Source organism: Molossus molossus, unplaced genomic scaffold (assembly GCF_014108415.1).
Source record: "Molossus molossus isolate mMolMol1 unplaced genomic scaffold, mMolMol1.p scaffold_m16_p_6, whole genome shotgun sequence".
In the NCBI taxonomy this organism is placed as follows: domain Eukaryota; kingdom Metazoa; phylum Chordata; class Mammalia; order Chiroptera; family Molossidae; genus Molossus; species Molossus molossus.
In genome coordinates, this window is record NW_023425399.1 from 77,866,912 (window position 1) to 77,876,911 (window position 10,000).

The following is a 10,000-nucleotide window of genomic DNA, read 5'->3' on the forward strand; positions in this document are numbered from 1 at the left end:
ACATGCATGACTTTTGATGCTTGCTTGCTACAGTGGCCAAGAGGCCAAAACACATCACAATGAGAGTTCTCATACTCTTACAAGGTACTTTGTACTCCAACTAATAAGTTCTGCGGCTACATGTGGGCCTGAGTTGGTGTAATTTAATCACAAGTACAGCTGCATAAACACTGTACTAAGGAATGTCTGCCTGCAATTGGATTCTTTCTTTGAAAATACACTGTAGAAAATTCCTGAATGCCATTTTCCATATGGTTAATGAGCACATGTATCATGGCCAGCTTTTAAAAGTAATTTGAATTTATGAGTTGCAGTGATTCTAGCACATGTGCTCAAGAAATTGCGCATACCCTGGGCTCTTCCTTATCACGCAACACCATTTCATAGGTTTCTGCCCAACGACACCAAGAAGGACCACTCTGTGTGTTTCACTGGCTTAAATCATCAGCAACAGCCTACAGCGAACCTTCCAGCAGCCGCCAACCTCTTCTAGTCTCTCCCCACAAGAAGTGTTATAGACAGGTTCGTCCACAGACAACACAAAAGTGCCATTCATCTTCAAAGTTTCCTGTTATAAATGCAGATTTCACAAAAATCTTCAACAAAAACTTTCCCATCTGCCAACTCTGCTGTTACATCACATGAACGGTTTGCTCATCTTTTAAGAGATGTCACCAAGAGTGAAGGCCTATGTAAACTATGGCTTTGAGTGACGGAACACGACGATGTAGGGTCATTAGTTGTAACAAAGGGACTGCTCTGGTGGGGGATGATGGTAACAGGGGAGACAGTGCTTGTGTGGGGGCGGGAGGAGCCAGGGCAACCCCTGGACCTGCCTCTCAATTTTGTTGTGAACCTAAAACTGTTCTAAAAAAAGTCTTAATTAAAAATAACAACAACAAAAACATAGGGTAAAGACGTTTCTACAGAGCAAAACCTGTTGCTACATACTTCATCCACTACCCTTTGACTATAGCTCAAACAAGAAGCATAAACAAAATGAATCGTTACCATGATATTTAAAATTTAAAATACCAAAGTAGCTGAATACAATTTGAATTTCACTAGATAAACAAAATTTGTTTCGATGTATATGATGAAGTGAACTGGATTTTTTTTTTAAAAAAGTTTTCTTTATTGGTTTTAGAGAGAGAGGAAGGGAGAGGAAGAGAGAGATAGAAACATCGATGAGAGAGAACATTGATTGGCCGCCTCCTGCATGCCCCCCGCTGGGGATCAGGCCCACAACCTGGGCACGTGCCCTGACCTGAAATCGAACTGGCGACCTCTTGGTGCAGGGGTCGACGCTTAACCACTGAGCCACACCGGCAGGGCTTAACTGGATTTTTAAACAAGATTTTTGTTATTGTTTTATTGTAGGATGTTTCTTGTTCTAGATCTTTATACTGGCACATTAAAAATAATGCAAATCACTATTTTCAAAAAAAGAGGACAAGGTACACATGCACACATTCCTCACCAAGATATCAGAAATACACCTCACTGGAACGTACAGTATCAGTTTCCCTTATTTTCACTGTTGATATACTCGTCGTGCAAAAATAAAATTCAGAACGTTTACCATGCAGGACCACAGCTTCTTTTGCATGGCAACGCCCCAAACAATGCCTGAAATGTTCAGGCTCCTGGTAATTATTACAGAAAACATACACCCAGACAGTTGGTAGAATTAGCTTCCTTCTGCAAGGTAGCACCACATATTCAAATATTAACATTAATTTGTTTAATCAACTCCATTTGCAACTTTATTATTACAGGTCCACTATTTGATTTAGTTTGTACATTAATATTTGTTGAAGAGATGGCTTAATTAATACTACACACCTGTCACATGTTTTATATTCAGCTAATGTGCCACTAGTGTTGGAAAACAATGATTACATTTCTTTCTTTTCATTAATTAATATTGAACTAATCTGCTTTACTTTATATATTTCCCATCGCTGCTTTTTTGCTGATTCAGCCACAGCCCAACACATGTTCCTTAAGGCTTGAGAAAGTGATGGCTAATTGTTCTCTCCCTAGCACAGGTATGTCTCATTCACCTGAATGGGTACTTACTGTCTCAGGGGGAAAAGGTCACCCAGTGGTAATCAATATGGTGTCAGGACAGTTCACCCGCAAGCCCTGTCTTAAATACAGCTTTGCTTTTTAGAGATTCACATTCACCACAATTTCCCACATTTTTCTGTGAGCCGCTTGTCTCCTGACGAGTCAAAAATTCACTGAATTTTTAAAAACCCAAAATAAAAAACCAAACAAACAAAATCCCCTAGACATCTTCTAGTTAAGCACTTCTGTAACAATAGGTTGACTCATTAAGGGCAAGGAGATGTACTAAAGGTAACAGTCCAAACTGACTGAAGCACTTTATAAATAAAACAAATCCCATCATATTGGACATTAAAAACTCACCTGATCAAAAATTTTGAAAAGCACCAGATTGAGTAAATTTGTACTTTCATTGTTTTGGGATGCAGGTGGGTGCTTGTTGATTTAAGATTTCATCAGCCCTTCTTGATCTTTCTATTATAAAAATGGTGTTCTAAGGCCACAGGAAGAAATGTCTTAAATTATACCAATTCATGCCAACATCGTTGCATGAGGATTCTAGCTACCATTAAGCAGGCATTTGGTGGAGGAGGAGGAGGGACTAACAATTTATGATACAAACTGGAGTTATGGATCGCTCTGTGGCTCTGTGCCCCATCTGTCAAACTGGGGTGTCTGAACGGAGAGAAAGCAAGAAATTCCCACAAATCACAGATTGCAGGGCTGCTCGGCTCCCTCATTACTTTAAAGGTATGATTCTGTGTGAATAAAAAATGTACAGTTAGCATTCTGAAGTATTGAATGGCTTTTAAGAGCATTTAAAAAATATGTACAAGGATGAAAAGGTCACTTGCATAAAAGAGGGCGCGCACAAGGTGAAAGCCTAATGAAACATTATGCGGCATCTTTTTTGGTGCTCAGAATAGCTCCAAGGTTAAGAGACTCCGAGTCAGTCTTCTGCAGATCCATTTCCTCTCTCCAGGCTTCTCATGTTAACCCAGTGATTTAGTGCTTTGCATTAAGAGCAATTCACCTGCCTCTCCTGTCCCTGTGGCCCAGCCCTCTGGGGAGCGAGGTGGAGAATAAAAAGTTCCACATATGGTAAAGTCAAGCTGCTTGGAGCCTGCTGAGTGTCTGCTGTGGGGATAGCGGCTCCTGAAAGCCCCAGCTGGTACTTGGAAGAGATTCTGCATTACTACACCTCAGTGCCTGCCTGGTTCCCTTCGGAAACTGTTGGCTCCACATACGACAGCCATTTTAGATCTCTTCAACCCTTTCTCCCGGTTCTGTATCCAACTGAACAGTTGGTCCTCTACTGCTAGATAATCAAATTCTTCCATCTGGTCCCATCCCTGTGGAACTGAAAAGGTGTAGTGTGCACCCGGTCCCAAACACATACCAGGAGAGGCACAGACTTCCCAACAAAAAGCAGTCCACAATAGACAACAGCAAAACCTTGATTTTAAATCTGGGGGAAGGAGGGGAGAGGAGAGTTAAATATCGATAAAATTATCTCCAAAAAGAAATTGTTGAAACCGGCCCAAGTCACTAAACTGCATGAGCCACAGCTAAATACACTAGGAACACATGCCCAGCACTTAGACCCCTGACAGCAGCACCAAGCCAGTTACTCTGAGATCTCCTCCAGGCACGTGCAGCACCCTCGTCACGTGCGCCATCCTGTGACTACACCCGTGTGACCCCCCAACACCACTTGGTGCAAGCTGAGAATCCGGGCGAATCTTTCTATTTACTGCAGTTTACCAGGGAGACTCATTACACAACCTATACCACTTAGTCCTACACTCAGTGGTTTCTGTGTGTGTATAAAACCTCTGTACATTTACATATACAGAGTTCATATTGTGTGAGTGAGAAAAAGAGGAAATGGAACAGGTAATAATTTCCATAACGATTCCCCCTAAATGTTCCTGGCACTATATTATAATTCCACAAACAGGCTTTCCTTCTTGAGGTCATTTGGTCTTCACCTCTAATTGTCTACCTACTGCTGTAACATAAAGCTGTCTTACATGTAGCCTAACTCGCTCCTATGTAGGCTGGAGTGGTTGAAAATAATATATATTTTGGACAACTTGCATGTTCCCATTGCTTTACAGTGTTTTTGGTAGCGTTAATGTCTTTTCCATTGGTTTTCAAGACAGTTGTGCCAATGTGCCCAGCACTGGTATTTCCAATCCACATTTTACACATAGAACAATGGACTCAGAGAAACAAAGTGAGCTGTTGAGGGCAGACAGCTAGCACGGAGTGACGCTCACCCCTGGACTCCAGACCTCCTCGTCCAGTACAGGTCCAGCGTTTCCAGTTATTTATGAAATGACAGGTTTTGTGTGCAAAGTGAGCAGTTTTCACATTGACATCTGTCCTACTGTTGCTAATCTTTATAAAAGTATAAGGTTAATGTGATCCATGTCAGAGAAATAAAAACCAGTTTAAAATGATTAAGTCCGGTCCCTTTGTTTTATGAATTAGAAAACCCAAAGGTCAGAGAGGTCAAAGGACTCATCTAAGACTGTAAACTTGCTCTCTCTCCAATTTTAAAGCAGTGAGAATCTACAGTTGCTATGATTCTCGAAAAGCAACTGTCCTAGGGTTGCTTTCAGGGTCCTGAGTGAAGATGGGGAGGAGAGTGCGGAAGGGCTGGAGTATGTTCCGGGTAAGTGGTCAGCGGTTTTCAAAATCTGAGTCAGAGATCCGAAGGCTGATCTCTGTCCACTAATCAAGTCCTTACACACCTTCACTGTCCTCCCTCAGCGTGTATGAGTCCGTGAGATCGCGATCATAAAATAATTTTACATCTTACCAGGGCTTTTTCCGAAAGGAACTTAACGTATGTCACTACTCATTGTTTCATTAATGATACAATAAACACTGACTTAGGGTGTGATTTTTCCCAATATAAATATTATTCCTATTTCAAAAGTTAACTAGAGTTCACAGTCAATAGGACCAGCAAAACCTCAATTAAGATACAGGTGTTAATAGCTATTAAGTTGTTTTTGTTTTGTTTTAAGAAAAACTCACTTATCTCATTTAATCACAAGAAGCAAAGGTGGCATTCAATGCTCCAGTCACAAGCGACTCTTTCTAGCTCCTGTCCTCACAGTGATTGGAAAATCTTCACTAACCTGAAATGCCAGAACTAATGACCAGATTTAATGTGACTTCATAAATAATGTAATAATAATAGACTCAGAGTATCTTATTCCCTGTTCTGATTGGTGAAAATCAATTGCACTGTGCCTGGAAATGACTGGCTTCCCATTAGAGTTTTTCCTAATTGCAGACAAACACTACATCTTCGTCCTTCGTTGGTGCCAGACGGCAAAGTAAAAAGTTATTTTTACGACAAATTTTAGTTCTTGTAAACCCTTAACAACAGTCATTCTTGTCTCTCCTAAACCAGTTTTGACTACAGTAAGTAGTGAGTCTGTTGGTACACAATATCTCTGGTTTCAAATGACAAAGCTTAGCACATGAGTTGTTAACTATCTGTAATGACACTTGGTTGATTAATGCTTCAGTGACACCCAATTTGATCTCATGTCTACTATTAAATTGCAGCCATGTAATATAATTTAGTGTTCAGAGATTTTAGAAAGGAGGTAAAATTAGTTTTGAAGGCCATTCACATTTTTAAAGGTAAGACTGATCATACAATGTAGGCCTATTTTTCCCTTGGAGTTTCAAGGAATTCGTTTATTTTTCACTAATACCTACTAGAAGCTATACTTTGGCATCTGTGCTCACAAGTTAACAAATTTGTGTCTAAATAAGTCAGTTGCTTTCAGTGGATATATGGGGTGGGGTGGGGTGGGGGTGGGAGGTTCTGATTTCAATGTTACAAAATCAGGGACAAGAGAATATAACTAGATTGGACCCAAAACTGGAAGAGGGAACAGCTATGGAATTTGTCAATCATTTTTTATTGATTGATTGATGAGAGAGAGAGAGAGAGAGAGAGAGAGAGAGAGATGTTGCTCCACCATGTATGCATTCACGGTTAATTCTTGTATGTGCCTTGACCGGGGATCCAGCTGTAGCCTTGGAATATCGGGAGGACACTCTAATCAACGGAGCTACCCAGCCAGGGCCTATGGAATCTTGTTCATATTCTATGTCTCTAGTTTTGACAAACAGGCAACTTATAAAAATTGCACTCATAACTGTACTTCAGAATTCATATAAACAAAATTTTATTTAGAGGAATGAGATTCAGATAAATGAGTGATACAAACAAAACAAAACGCTCAGAAAGTGGTGAACAGCTACGAATAACTGCACTGTGCTCACCTCACACAGAATCCAAATTAGAAACCATTACTGCACCAAAAACTTGCTCTCAATAGCAGTTAAGCTTCTTTGAATGGATTTCCTGTTGTATAAAACGTGTGCCAGTCTCTCACTGCCAAAATCAATTAGTCACATTCATTATGCCTCTATTTATTAATGTGGTACACTTCATAATGCACATGCTGATGGAACAAAAGAAAGTTATGAAACATCAACTATATGTTATGATTAAAATCAGAGCAAGAGAAGAAATTATTTTTAGTCTTAACTGGTTACAAAGCCACTGTAAAGATTAGATTAGCGGTGACAGATTTAGAATCTTTTCCAAAACATAGTCCTTATAGTTCAGATTTTGCAATAAAAAAGTATGCAATTGGTTACAGGTTATTGGCTCCAACCATTATATTCATGAGAATACTATGTTTCTGTCTCCTGAAATCTGAATATACAATATAATCTTTACAGATGCAATTTGAATCTGTATTGTACTGTTATAATAAAATGGGGCAACATAAGGCTATTTACTGATATAGGGTTCAGAGTTAATTCAATGATGCTAAGAATGACTGGCTGGTATTAAAAGTCAGCAAATAATTAAACCTTATGCTAAAATGAATGAAGAATAATGTTGGCATCCTGGCAGGGTAGGTTTTGATGAAATTTACTGTCAAGCTGCCACCCCTAAACTTTCCACATGAAACAAAAACTATAATTTGTCTCCCTGTAATAAATAGTGTTACATTCTTTATTTCTCCTCAAGTATTGCGGTATAAAAGTTGACATACAGCATATCATACGATTCCTGCAGTTCTTTTTGAGGGTGGAGGTGGTGGAGAGCGAGGCGAAGGGTACATGCATTATTTGATTTCATAGGAAAGACTATTCATTGCTTCTGGTATTAAAATTCAAATTTAGAGAGTGATAATGTAGAATCACTAGAACACTGAAAGTTTGAGGGAGAAAACCACACAGCCATGACGGCCTGAGATTATAATGGTCACTCATCAGATACATTTGTCAAGCCTACTAGGATTAGCTTCTAAAATGTTGCTTGTGGCTTTACCCCAGTAGCCCGTACTTTCCAAAACCCATCTAGCTCCCTGAGTCTATTTCTAGTGCTGACTTTGGCAAGCTATTCTATATTCCATCTACCTTGTTTAAAGAAACTTCCCTTCAAATTGCTAAAATGGGATAGTCCAGTCCAGTCTTCCATTTCAGTCATGACCTCTATGCTTTCAAATTAGTTTCTACTTCAAAAAGCTTACTGCCATCAAACTGATTTCCTTTTAGGAATATTATTTCCTTCTACTAAATCCCCACTTAGCTGTTCTTTCCCCTGAGCTAAACAGACCTGATTTATCAGTCTTCAAATTGCATTCTTAAAGCACTTTTTAGTACCTAAGCACCCAGGTACTGTGGTGATCGACATTACTAACTGTGTTTTAGAGCAGGTAAGACATGAAACAGAATGTGCAGGAAACTGACATGCTAAACAAAAATATCATATATAAATGGAAAGAGAGTTCCTTTACTTTTCCATTTCCATTCCGAGTGGGAGCAAATACCGTTTACTCCTAAATCTTTCCTACAGTCTCAGCTATCTTTTCTGGGTTACGCAGTCGTCTGAACCAAGTTTTGAACAGGAATTATGAAGCTTACTCAAGGATGTAGCATGCAATATGCACCCTGACATATAAAATTCACCACTATTAAGCAGATATCCTGTCAAAGGTGTGTGAATAAGAGTCCCAAGGAACAGAAGCCAGGTGGTACTTTTTACTTCATTTTTCCTACCATGTAACTGAAGTGCGCAAATGGGTTTTTACAAAAATCTTGTCACAAAATATTCTGTAGGCTTACCTGAATTTTCCCGATTCACTAACTTAGCAAGAATGCGTTGGATGCTAGCAAGAATGATAAACCTGAGTGAGTCCTAGAGTGATGCTGTGGGACATATATTCAATTTTTATTAAAATATGTACATTGCCATAGCTTGATTTCTTCCACGCCCAGGGCTAGTGGGCCCGTGCTCATTTACATGGCTGATGGGACTCACAGGATAATCAGGGGCTAGGTGCTGCTTTGATGAGCCCCTAAGGAGGCCAGAATGCAGTCACTTCCTGATTATCTTCACACATTATTTGAACTGTACATAATACCTCTGACCTGAACACTTTTTCCTTATCACAACTTCTTTCCCAAGCCTGTCTCTCTCTGATCCCTGATAAATTCCTTTGCAGCCAACCACTCCCAAGGCCTGTCCATGAAGGAGTGACCCGTGGGAAAAGGTTTTCTGGTCACCTGATCATCTTAAAGCACTCATTCCTAGCACCCTTCTCACTTTGGGTCGGAGGAACTGCAAACGGAGCTTTAGTATATGACAGTCTGTGGGTGTCGTTATATATCATTTGTATGAAGTGTTTTAGATAATCCATGCTTACCAGCATGAGCGGGATGATTGAAAATTGGCTGTGAGTGGAAAGGAGATAAAACAGAATGAAAAAATATAAAAGTTATGCAGTAGCATTAAGGGGAAAAAAAGGAAAGAAAAAATTTTTAAAAATCAATCATTTTATAGTCCTATGTCTTTAACATAAGGACATCCACTTCAAACACTGGAAATATTTTCTCATATTATTAAGCCAATTTTTAAATCTAATTCAACATTTCTTCTCTTCTTTATTTCCTTCCTTCAGTGATAATACTCTGTACAATGCCATTACTCTCTGTCTGTCTAAGATTCATTGCTTTCATTTTATCCAGCAAAAGGTATGTTTTCTGAAAGAGTGAAATTAAGAGAACTAATTCACTCTAGAGTTAACATTTTTAAAGAAATTTCATTTTTATGTTTTAGAAGTGATCCCATCAACTTGACTCTGTGTGTGTGTGTATGTGTGTGTGTGAAACAATAATACAAGCATTGCATCAAATTTAACATACAAACACCAACCTACATGTATACTTCTCTGGAATTTTAGAAAACAACAAAATCAGATTACCAATTATTTTCTAAGCAAGCATCAGATGACATTTTGGGGATTAACACTTCCTTGTGACAGGTTCCCCATGAGGAGCAGAACTGGGAAACTACTGAAGAGACAACATATTAGCTTTTTATATCTCCCCACCCTGGTCAGGTGGCCACAGTGAGGCTGTCGTTTTCTCCAGGGAGTGAAAATTCATATAAAAAAATCATTACACATTATATCACTCCATTCCACATGAACATTCGTCTTTACTCATAAGGGGACTCAGGACTCAAGCTAGTATAAATAATAAACTGCCACTTATTTGGGGGAGGGGGAGAGAGCAAGTGTTCGGATTGGTCCAGACAGCCTTTGAAGGGCTTGGAAGAGCATGCTCACTCTGCAGCTTCTCAGCAGCCGCACCGGGTGACTAACTGCAGTCCTCCCTCCACCTTCACGGACACCCGGACGCACCCAGTGAAACTTGCCAGTTACTGTAGATACAGTAATCCTGGCAACACAACAAGAAAAAGAAGCACTTTTGTTCCAACTCTAAAATTGCAGTCAAGGCTCAGGAGACTATAAACAACATCTTTCACTGCTCTGACCCCCATGCAAATTTAAATCCCCCAACCTTTCTGAGC

The 10,000-nt window shown here is 39.6% G+C and overlaps 1 protein-coding gene across 2 annotated transcripts in view; it reads right to left on the reverse strand.

Annotated features, from left to right (window-relative positions):
* The window catches only part of ZNF521 (zinc finger protein 521), a 292,135-nt gene that overhangs the window by 94,135 nt on the left and 188,000 nt on the right, over window positions 1–10,000 (reverse strand). The window lies entirely within an intron of this gene.